Raw genomic sequence first — 13,227 nt, 5'->3', positions numbered from 1 at the left:
GAGGGGGAGGATGGCACGGAGCTGGCTGGAGCTTGATCCCGCACGGGACGTCGGGCTGGACCTCGACGGCCGCTGATGCCACCGATCCTGTCGTGTGCGCGGGATCACGGGTCAGATCACGGGTCGGATCACGGGTCGGATCACGGTCGGAGCCGACGCGCTGGTGGGGGGTCTGGCGTGACGGGTTCTCTCCTCTCTCCTTCTTGGTCCAACCACTCTTTCTCCACCGACAACTCAACGCAACCACTCAACACAACCACTGACCACCCCTGACGACCAACTCAGCTCTTGTCATGGACCTCTCTTTTCAGACTCATCTCCTTGTCTCAGTAAAAGCGCATCTGCCTTGGGGAACGCCCCCCGGCGGGTTATATAGGCTCCGCCCCTCAACCTTTGTGAACCTCCCCCAAACGCTCTTCCTCCGCCCTCTCAAACCAAACCCCTCGTGCTCGGTTGGTTGTTCGGGGCTGGCTCACTCCTCCCCTCTATGACGAGGTGGAGACACGCCCTTCTTTCCCAACCCTGCCTCGTGGCCAATGGTGGTTGCAGAAAACCCCCCAAAATGCAGTTGGCCATTGAAATGAAATGAAAGGGGATCTACTCTTATTTCACTTGGTGCAATGAGTATTTAAATTAATGGGAGACACGGCCTTACCCTAAGACACATAATAAGATATAAGCTACTGAACAAGGGTTTTATCGGGTCCTGCAATGTGGTGTTTCATGGAATAACTACCGAGACGCCCTTTGACCTTTACACTACGGAGGTATTTACAAGGAATCATTACATTTTACAGAGGGTGATATTTACAACAATTTACTATACAATACAACACAATAAAAAAAACACAATCCTCAAAGCCGCAACACTGCACCCTCCTCCTCTTAGGCACGTCCCGGGCCTACAACTTTAATTTAGTGTGACACGTAGGTGTAGTTCCCTCTACTTTTAACCTGACCCTGAGTGTGACAGTTTTAAAACATAAATAAATGTGTCCCGCTGCTCCATTGCACCCTGCCTAACAGACTCACGCCCACAGTTAACCGAATTGCGGAATGGTCTTCAAACTACACACTGACGGTGGGGAGCATTATTTACAATTGACGCTACTTTTATTTACAAGACTAACCCAGGACCTGTGATTGTTCTTTCTGGGGGGGAGACAGTCTGCTCTGCATCGACGCACCATGAAAGCACTCAAAATGCACCAACACACCCTCAAGCACCAATCGGTGCAGTCACCACAGTTCATCAGTGTTCATGAATAACCAAAATAAACCAACAACCCCTAACCCTGCAGGTGGTCTCTTGCTCTTCGGCTCCCTCTGCTGGCTATTATTATTTCTTCCAGTTGTTGTCATTTTCCTTTGCTGGCGGCCTATTTGCAATAAAGTAAAATGCACCCAACGTGTCCCTTTTATTTTCTTTATTTATGGCCCACAGGGCCGACTTGTGTGGTTCACCTGTGGGGCATCGGTGCCCTGTGGCCAAGGTCCGCCAGCAAGATTTCGGGCCCTCATGGCCGGTTCCAGCAGAGGGGCCATGCCCCATCCTATGGGGTCCATAAGTGGTGCTCGGCCACTGACATGTGGTCCATAATGTGGTGCATCGATGCAGACAGCTGGTTCTGGGAGTTCCGGGCACACCATGGCCGACTCATGCACGCTCCCCTCGGCGCCCAATGGCGCACAGGTCATGTGGGAGACAAAAGGGGGACAAGACAAATGAGCGAGGGGTAAGGTCACAAGGGTACACATCAATAAGGCAATGCAAGGCGAAATGCGTACTGAGGGCGAAGTGAGAAAGCTCGTCCCTACCGTACGTCACCCCCCTGTCACCTACACTACCCTTGCCCTTACCCCATATGTACAAAAATTTACACTTTTACAAATTCGTCGCTACTGTCACGTCTCCCCATATTTCCCTTATCAAATTCGTCACCACAATCTCACTATCCAAAATTTGCCATTACCAATTCATCATCAATCCTCATAAGGAGGGAGAGATGGAACATCAAGCACAATGTCACACCCACGTCATGATGCGTCTCACAATCCAAAACATTTGCATCAAAAATAACAAAACAACCTGGCATGGTGTGGAGGTACGTCATCTCAGGTGAGTGCATGTAGATGGTGCGAGGAGACTTCAATCCTAACTATCTTCTAAATGACTTTAACACACGTTACACTACCCGGGGTCTTTCCCTGCCAATCCATTGGCCAACTTACACTATGGGTTCTAAAAACCAATTCCCATTGACCAAACTGTGGTGCTTCTCAATTTGGGGTCTCACTCCCCCGATTCATCTCCCGGTGCCCTTGCACAATTTCTGGGCTGTGACGTGTAGCTCTCCCAGCAGGTCTACCCAACTGCACACCTCCACCACTGCAGTTGCCACCCGAGCTTACCTCGCTCCTCACCCTAACCTAACTAACTGGGGAAGGCCCCTCCTGGCTCTGTCACCCCACTCGGTGCCCTCTGGCACTGGGCTACCCGGGTCCGTCCTCCGGATCCTCGGGCCCCATCCACAACAACTACTACCGGCTCCTAGAGCCCACCTGCGGCCTCACCTGGCCGACATCCTCACAGTGGTGGAGTGCCCAAACCAACTACACACACTAACAGGCTACACGCCCAGCCATTTCCACAACACTAATGCACCCATCCAAACATCATTCTTCCACCCGCACCACAGATGCCAATATCCAACCACAATTTACCTGTACCCTCTACCTAACACTTACACTACCTGCCCCGGGTGTTCGTGATGGGGGTCCACTCTTCCCCCATTCACACCTCCTCACCATCCACTCCACTCCACAGTTTCCACCATACTCACTCCACGACCATCCACTCCAATACTCCAGATATTCCACACTCCATGTATTCCACACTCCATGTATTCCATACACCTGTTGGTGCACACCTGTGCACTCACACCTGGTGCCACCTGCACCCTCCTTCCTTCCTGGACCATTTGGTCAACACAACGCACAATCACCTTCTCTCACTCAAACACTGCTCCACACACCTGTTCAGTTGCACATCTGTGCAATCACACCTGTTCCTCACACAATTTTCACAATACACTTCCAATCCTCAAACACACGGCATCATCTCACCTAATTACTCCCCTCTGAAACTTGCGCTTCCCAGTCACCCCTTTTAACTATTGCGCTCCCTCGTCATTATCATCCACTCTAAACTACCTGCGTCCCCACTACAGGTGTCATTGTCACTAACTAACCTTACCGTTACCTAATGTCAATCTTCTAGGACCCTACACATTATATATCCTAACCCTCCCAGGCTAGTTTTCACTGCCATCAACCCCATAAGCTAGTGCTCCTTTGCCGCCCTCTGTGAGGGATGACAGAGTTGCCATCCCATCACATGGGGCATCTCTTACTATAAATTTTGCTCACCAAATTTCAGCCAATCAAAACTTTGCCAATCACTCTACCCATCATCTGCCAATCATTACTGCCAATCCTTTGCCAATCATTAAATTTTATTTTTCTAATTTCGGGTCCAGACCACTATCCTCATCATTACAGTCTACTTGCTAATGCCTCTCGGTGCGCCAATTCACTTCCACAGCCCGGCTTCGTAAAGCCGAGCAATGAATGCGGGTTGTTTGGTGCCGGCGGCTGGATGCGTCCGACACTCGGTGAAGGGAAGGAAGTTTACCCGGGCCGAGATTCCACGCACCACCTCGGCACGGAGCCATCCAATGGCCCGATCTCGACCTGCCGGAACGTCTCAACAAAAAGGGGTCACCATGACGACCCTTCCTATCGGGCTGCCCGCTCCGCCTAGTGGAGCACGGACGCGGCCGCTCCAAACGCGGCCCAGCGTGGATCACGTACGGCGGTCCTTTCGAACCCGCCGTGGTTCGGATCCCCGCTAGTCCTCGCGGCACGCGAAGCTGCCCGACGCGCACCGAGGGCCCGATTCGGCTATAAGTCGCTCTAACCGCTAACCCGGTTACCGTCGATGCCTCACCTGCATGCTCACACGCATACGCTACCCCTTTATTGCTCATACATCCAGCTGTTCCCATGCTCCTCGTCATTGCACCTTCTCTAACACACCCAGGTACACTCATTCCGCTCACAGACTTGGTCACACACCTGACCACCGAACACCTTTGCACACACTCGTCGCTCGCACACCTCACCAACACACCTCTTCGCGCCCCCTTCTCGGTCACCTCCTCTGTGACAATCACAGGTGTGCTCTCACTCGCACACCCAACCACGTGCCTCACTACTAATTCCAGCGTGCATTCCCATACACGCTCTACCATTCCAGGTGTGCTTCCTTCCATTCCAGGTGTACATCCTCTCTCACCTGTCACAACCAACTCACGCTCCGTGTCACTCTCACTACTTTCACCACCACTCTTGACAGCGCACTCACCCTTACTCTCGACAGCGCACTCTTTCCTCATGCACCCGTCCGTTACACACCTTTCTCGCGCACACTCTTGCGCACACTCTCCCGTTACACCCTCTGTAACACTCACCACAGGCATGCATTCTCCCTCACTCTTGACAGCGCACTCTTTCCCCATGCACCCGTCTGTTACACACCTTTCTCGCGCATCCTCTTGCGCACACTCTTTCGTTACTTCCTCCGTAACACTCACCACAGGCGTGCATGCTTCCGTTACATCCTCTGTAACACTTCTCACTACGCGCTTCCATGTGCTCCCTCGCACACGCGCTACGACCGACTCACTCTCGACAGCACACTCACTCCTCGGCACGCCCTTTTTCCTCACACACCCCATGGTCGGACATTCTCGCACACCTCTTTTTTCGCACACCGTACCTGTCGCACACTTCACCAACGGCCTCTTACGAACACCCGGGTCCACATCAACCCCAAAGCCGACTGAAGCTTTCCTCACATCATGTACATTTCCACGTATATCGCCACTCACCTTGGCACCTCGTCTCCGCACCTCCTTCGCCACCTGCAAACTCTTTATTTGGTTAGTGAGCACACCATTATGAGTTGAGCACCGACCTTGCACATATTCCGTCACCTCCTCCTGTATTTCTCTCTTAGTTTCTGTCCGTCTCTTCTTAATTTCACTCACCTCTTCTTCCACTTCCTCTAATTTTTGCTTCACCTCTTTTATTTCCCAGTGCGTCTCCTCAAGTTCGTCCTCTAAGGCTACCTTGACCGTTTCTATGTGCGTCCTCACCTCTCGGTCCTTCGTCTCCATTACTTCTGTCACCTCTTCCAACCTCGTTGTCAGTCCCTCACGTACCATCTGACATTGCCTCTGTGTCGCTATTAAGTCATTTTTAATGTCGTTTTGTGTCGCTTTTAACCCTCCTAGTACCGCAGTTTTCCTTTGAACCTGCTCCGTTAGTTCTTTTTGTCCCTCCGTCAGCTGTTCCACCTCCTCCGTCAGATCTTCTATTCCCCCTTGTAACCTAGCCGTTCCATTTCTCACCTCTTTCTCTATACGCTTTTCGCCTCGCTTTACCTCCTCGCGTATCCCCGAGACCTCCTCACTTACACCTCGTCGTATCTCCTTTTTCATCTCCTCCCTCTCTTTTGTAGATGCCACCCTCATCTGTCCCAATTCATCCCTCTGAGCATCCAGTTTACTTTCTAACCCGATTTTCACCTCCTCTATCTGCTCTCCCATTTGTTTAATTTATCGGGCGGATTGCTCCCCTATCTCCCGCAATTTGCCTTCCATCCTATCTTCTAACCCCCTCAACCCATTTTTCACCCCCTCTAACTGATTCTCCTGGGCAGCCATTCTATTTTCCACCCCCATTAACCCATGTTTCACCCCTTCTATCCCATTGTCTAACCCCTCAAATTTGCTGTCTATCTTCCCTATTTGGGCACTGGTACCCCTCGCTTCGTCCCTTATTACCCCAAACATACTGTTTTCCATTTTTTCACGTTCAGCCCTCGCTTCGTCCCTCATTTTGTCCATATAGGCCCCCATTTGCAGGAAAAAAAGGTTCGAATCCACCAGCGGCGCTGCTACGGTCGCGGGCGCCGTGGCCATGTGCGAGGCGCCATTTTGCGCGCCCGTAACCTCGTGCACGAGAGCGCCATTTTGTGCGCCTGATACCCCCTCAACCACATTGCCTATGTTCTCCTCCTCCCTTTCCTCCACAAACATTTCCCCGAGGTCCTGGGTCGATTCCACCCCGCTTATCTCTCCCACCGGCATCCCGTCGCCTTGACCAGCCATGGCGCGATTTCAAAATTCGGGTTTTGCTTTAAAACACAAATTTTCAGCAGCTCGTAATTTTGAGCGCATTAAGCGCGCTTCGGGCCTCGTATCTCACTCCCCGACACCAATTTGTTACTGTAATAACACAATTGGTGTCCAAAATTTGGGCTAAATAAATTTAGTCCCAGGTTCGAATCCCAACTCCTGACTACCAATTTGTTACGGTCCGCGGATTAGGATGTTATTTTTACCGAGCGGAGGTATAACCGCGGCCGAACTGTTCTTCCCCGATTCACCCGATTTACCCAACGTTGGCCGTATCGCGCCACAGCTACTCAATCTGGAAAACTCTAAAGCGACCGAATGCAAAGAGGAAGAAGACGTACAGAAGAGTAACGGGATTTATTATTATTTACACACATAAGCAAAAAGAGCAGTCACGATTATTTACAGGGGACATGAGATGCAGGTGACACAGTGAAAATTACTAGCTTATACAGACTTAGTTACTACCCAGGACAGAACAAACAAAGACGACTCACACGGGGAATTGCAGAGTGGATTGGCTGGAAGGAGGTGTGTGGCTGGAGGGGGAGGACGGCACGGAGCTGGCTGGAGCTTGATCCCGCACGGGACGTCGGGCTGGACCTCGACGGCCGCTGATGCCACTGATCCTGTCGTGTGCGCGGGATCACGGGTCAGATCACGGGTCGGATCACGGTCGGAGCCGACGCGCTGGTGGGGGGTCTGGCGTGACGGGTTCTCTCCTCTCTCCTTCTTGGTCCAACCACTCTTTCTCCACCGACAACTCAACGCAACCACTCAACACAACCACTGACCACCCCTGACGACCAACTCAGCTCTTGTCATGGACCTCTCTTTTCAGACTCATCTCCTTGTCTCAGTAAAAGCGCATCTGCCTTGGGGAACGCCCCCCGGCGGGTTATATAGGCCCCGCCCCTCAACCTTTGCGAACCTCCCCCAAACGCTCTTCCTCTGCCCTCTCAAACCAAACCCCTCGTGCTCGGTTGGTTGTTCGGGGCTGGCTCACTCCTCCCCTCTATGACGAGGTGGAGACACGCCCTTCTTTCCCAACCCTGCCTCGTGGCCAATGGTGGTTGAAGAAAACTGCCCAAAATGCAGTTGGCCATTGAAATGAAATGAAAGGGGATCTACTCTTATTTCACTTGGTGCAATGGAGTATTTAAATTAATGGGAGACACGGCCTTACCCTAAGACACATAATAAGATATAAGCTACTGAACAAGGGTTTTATCGGGTCCTGCAATGTGGTGTTTCATGGAATAACTACCGAGACGCCCTTTGACCTTTACACTACGGAGGTATTTACAAGGAATCATTACATTTTACAGAGGGTGATATTTACAACAATTTACTATACAATACAACACAATAAAAAAAACACAATCCTCATATCCGCAACAATATATATGTATATATAAATTATACACCAAAGGACATTCTCAAAGCCTTGAACATTTTTCCATATTCGTGTTTGAATTCTGTCCTGACTTTCATCGATTTTTATGATTTAACACTTTTGTTGTTTTCCTTTGATTTTGTGCTGTTCAGCCTCGACATGGTGATTTGTGTTTTTCGACATTGTGAGCAATAAATTGCTATCACTGGAAGATCAAATTAGCCTTGTTGCTAAATAACAAACAGTTTCACAAAATAATTTAATGTTTTTCCAAGTATAGACTGTAAGTACTATTTGAAGGATTTATTTCGATCGTGCAGGTTTTTCTCGACATCCTCATGATCCACACTCCTCCCACCCCCAAGGTTGCATTTACATGCAAATTAGGGCTTTCTATGCTGCAATTTTCACACTTCATCCTTTCTAAATGCACTCACACCCTTATTGCCTTGCTCGGTCCTTATTTAATCCGGCTCACAACCGAATCTCTAACGAGATAAGCTTATGGGATGACTCTCTCAACTGCAGACCCATGCTGTGCTCGATTTTCTGACCTTTGCAAATGTGATTCATACGCCCGCGAAAGGATATGTTCCATGGAGATGCGATTCGGACATCTGCAGCAACATCTATTGTATAACTGTCTTATTTCACCACTGAACATTATTTTTATGAACAAGGTCATCTTTAATGCTCCATCGGACCTAAAAGTGATTGATGTAGAATAGTGATTGTTCTATTACTTCTAGAAGCTTCTAAATGGTTTCCTAATAATGACAGTTATTTTACATCAGCATCGACTATTAAAACTTCCAATAGTGATAGGTTATCCTTCCTATTAGTTTAACAGTATATTGTTTGTGTTTCTATTAGAAAATAATAAAATTAATTGCATATGTGATGGTAGTACCTCGGGGTCAGGTCATGGGCACAACTACCACTCCTCCCCCTCACACCCTCAATGAGAGGGCGGGCGGGGGGGGGGGGAGGGCAGGAACGCCTTCCAATTTTCACCTGCACGTGTGCCATAGTGAAAATGGTTTACCCTGACACCTGCTGCAGACAGGTGGGATTATTAGCCACTGCACAAAATATATTTGCCCCAACTCCCCCCACTATCCCCCACCAAGTCCAGTGATGCATAATGATAATGATAAATATAATGGTTCATAATAATAATGGTACATACTGACAATAATAATAATTATATAATGATACATACAGTAATGATAGTGATAATGACCATAATAATAATAAGAATGATAATGCTACGTAATGATAATTATAATGGTACATAACGATGATAATGATAATAATGACCATGAAAATGGTACTGATAATGATAATGGTACATAATAAGACTGTAATGCCAATAGAGATAATGGTAGATAATTCACTGGTCAACAGACAAATTGGTTCTGACTTATTTTCAACTGTTTCTAACTAATTTGCTGCCCACGAATCCGAATCTGACCTTAAAATTTTGCTATCACGTAACTTTGACGTAGTACATCATAAGTGTGGAAAAAAATCTTTCGAGCATGCGAATTTCTTGATTAAGTCTCAATAAGTCTATTTATTGTCACAAAAAATAATATGAACTTAAAGTTTTTATTTACATCAAATAAAAAAATGTAAATCTCCAAAAATAATATGAACTTTATAAAATATCACAAAAAATAATATGAAGTTTAAGTTTTTATTTACATCACATAAAAAAATGTAAATCTCCAAAAATAATATGAACTTTATAAAATATCACAAAAAATAATATGAACTTTATAAAATATCACAAAAAATAATATGAACTTTATAAAATATCACAAAAAATAATATGAACTTTATAAAATATCACAAAAAATAATATGAACTTTATAAAATATCACAAAAAATAATATGAACTTTATAAAATATCACAAAAAATAATATGAACTTTATAAAATATCACAAAAAATAATATGAACTTTATAAAATATCACAAAAAATAATATGAACTTAAAGTTTTTATTTACATCACATAAAAAAATGTAAATCTCCAAAAATAATATGAACTTTATAAAATATCACAAAAAATAATATGAACTTTATAAAATATCACAAAAAATAATATGAACTTTATAAAATATCACAAAAAATAATATGAACTTTATAAAATATCACAAAAAAGAATACGAACTTAAAGTTTTTATTTACATCACATAAAAAAATGTAAATCTCCAAAAATAATATGAACTTTATAAAATATCACAAAAAATAATATGAACTTTATAAAATATCACAAAAAATAATATGAACTTTATAAAATATCACAAAAAATAATATGAACTTTATAAAATATCACAAAAAATAATATGAACTTTATAAAATATCACAAAAAATAATATGAACTTAAAGTTTTTATTTACATCAAATAAAAAAATGTAAATCTCCAAAAATAATATGAACTTTATAAAATATCACAAAAAATAATATGAACTTTAAGTTTTTATTTACATCACATAAAAAGTGCTTCTGAACTTTACTTTTGCGTTTGTAGGAGCAATCACTTTCATGCTGTAAAGTCCAACAGTAGTCGCCCATCATGTTTGGATTGAATCGGCCTTGATATCGAGTCTCCATGATGGCAATTTCCTGGTGAAACCTTTCTCCATGTTCATCACTGACATCGCCAAGATTTTGTGGAAAGAAGTCCAGATGAGAATGGAAGAAATGTATCTTGAGTGACATTCGAGCACCGGGCGCCTGGTAACTCTTCAACATCTTGTCCGCAAGCTCTTCATAATTTAGTGCTCGAAAATTTCCAAGGTAATTGTTAGCAAGAGCCACAAAGCTATCCCAAGCAACGCTTTCCAGCTCGGATAGTCTCGTTACACAGTCCTGATCAGTGAGTACAAGACGAATTTGAGGACCATTGAAAACACCCGCCTTTACTTTGGCCTCAGATACAATGCCTTGGAACTTCATTAGCAAGTAGTGGAAGCCAGCACCATCTTGATCCATGGCCTTCACAAAGTTCTTCATCAAACCAAGTTTCAAATGAAGTGGTGGTAAGAATACCTTCTCAGGGTCACCAAGAGTTTGTGAATTTCAAATGAAGTGATATTCCTATGGTATACTGGTTCTCAAAAACTGGATGTGCTCGTGAAAATTGGATATCATAATCGAAATCTACAGGTTCATGTTGGTTAGAATCACCTCAAAATATACTAGAACCATAAAACATTTAAAATTTTGTTGACCAGTGTAATCTTAGGAGATCATGATGATGATAATGATAATTACGGTCTGTCTGTCTCTAGTGTATTTACCATTTGAGTTTTTTGCCATCAAAATTTCAACAAACCCTGATTATGAGAATATAGAGAAGACTAATTGATAATTGTGTCAAAACGTCAAGGTGCAAGGTCACAGCAAGTACAAATAGGCCTTATCTGCCCATCTGCAGCAAGTCAAGCATGAGACAGCCTTTTTTTTATATATCGCTTCCTGTGTTTATTTCTTCACCATTTAACTTCAGTGTGTCCGTCCAGCCCATAACATTTTTACCATTTGAGATTTTGTCATCAAATCTTCAACAGCCCCTTATTATGAGAATACGAAGAACACAAATCATACTAAAATACGCCATTTGTGTCTGTCTGTCTGATGAATTTTGGACGCCAATACATTCTGTCGTTACTTATCCAATCCCAACCAAACTTGACAGCATGACTATGGGTTACATAATTAAGGTTGTAGCGCATTAATTTGCCCCCCTCCCCAAGGGGGTTTTCTCCCCCAGAGCGAGTTTGCCCGCCATTGCCGTCAATGGGGTTGCATGTTGAGGTGTATATCAATGTTGAATTAGCTTTATCGTGGCGTATTTCCGAAAGAAGAAGATTTATCGTGGCGTTTTTCCAAAGACGCTTTTAATAACAAAATTAATGATAATCGCATATTGTTAATGCTATTGCAAAACAATATTAATACTAATAATATCCCACTTCCCCAAGGCGTTTTTTCCTGCAGTGATATCATGTATAAATAGCTTTTTGTTATAATGGAGTTTCTGTGGGAGCAACACTTGGCTTCTACAGGAAGTAAACCTATTATACACCACAAACACATATGCTTAGCTTTTTAAACAGCCGCTAATGCTCTTTATAACACTAAATGAAGAAATTTTGAGGAATCCCGACATCCGTGAAGTAAGGTTTACTTACAGAACTGAGCGAAGATCTACTGTACTCTATATAACCCACAAATGTTAATAACATGGCCCTTTCTGCCGCTACTGTGGCATTTTTCGTAGCGAACTTTTGAAACTCGCTCCTGATGTTTCATACGAAACTGAAAGGGAGAAGCTCGGGTTGTGCTCCTTTACCAAGCAGCTAGCTAGCGCTTGCCAAGCCAGCCATCCCTTAACGGTTTTGAATTGAGAGCTTGCTCAAATGCTTAAACCACTTGTCGAAATCTTCACAAGAAACTTGGTGAATGAACACACACCCAATGTTCTTGAGACCCACCCATAGATCGACTGTAATCTATATACCCCAAAGAGGATTGACCCTTCCTGCCCCACCCGGAGTCTGCGGGTGTACTAGTTAATAAAATGCACAAATTTTTAAAACTGTTTTCATCAAGTTTAGTTGGAGTACAAAGCGGATGTGGAAGGGCTTTGCATTTTGAGATGCTTTCTAGTTACCCCATGCACACAACGCGAAAAGCAGGGTTATGCAATAATTGCTTCATGCCTTCCTGTCTGTCTGTCTGTCTACAAACGACAGCTTATGGTCGAGGAACAACAGATTTAAATTGAATGTTATATTTTGAATATGCATCGGAACATGAATAGGAAAACAAACCTGCCGTTTAGCATTACTTTGTCTTTGAATTCGTCCCAATCGCACATGTGCAGAGAGGAGTGAGATACATTTTTACTCTGTCTACTCACATCACAAAGGAAGTAATTGCTCACATACGACCTGTTGATCCCATCATGTATCAACATAGAAAACAAAGCATTATGACCGAATATAGAACCAAGGTACAAAAAAGAAAATACAGCATTGCTAATTGAGATACCAGTACCCAGCGATTTTGGCCTAAACAACACAGAAATCAAGAAAGTGACCAAATACCAAGATCTCAAAAATGAGGTCAAGAGATCTTAGGAGCAGAAGAGCATCGAAATTGTACCAGTGATAAAAATTGGAGAAACAGTATGATGAAGAAGAACCTCACTGATATTTTAAAAACCATCCCCGGGAATATTACCATGAATAAACCAGATGGTATTCATCGAATACTTACCCTACGCAGTCAACTTGTTGCTAGCCAACTCTTCTGTTTTTTTTTTCTTTCTTTGATCCAATATGGCTGCCAGATCACTGAGCGATGAGATCATAAATTTACATTCTCTTATATAATTGTTGCATAGATCACGCTCAATAAATTTAAAACTGATCAGACTAAGCGTTGTCCCTGTCGAATTATGACGCCATAATTATGGCACAAATGACGTCATTGTTAACACCTATTCCCCATAAGGAGTTCTTTACAATGAGCCATGTTAAAAAAATTTCCATG

Source organism: Myxine glutinosa, chromosome 3 (genome assembly GCF_964187855.1).
Source record: "Myxine glutinosa chromosome 3, kmMyxGlut1.1, whole genome shotgun sequence".
NCBI lineage: Eukaryota > Metazoa > Chordata > Myxini > Myxiniformes > Myxinidae > Myxine > Myxine glutinosa.
The sequence above is the reverse complement of the archived record's forward strand: the minus strand, read 5'-3'. Positions refer to the sequence as shown.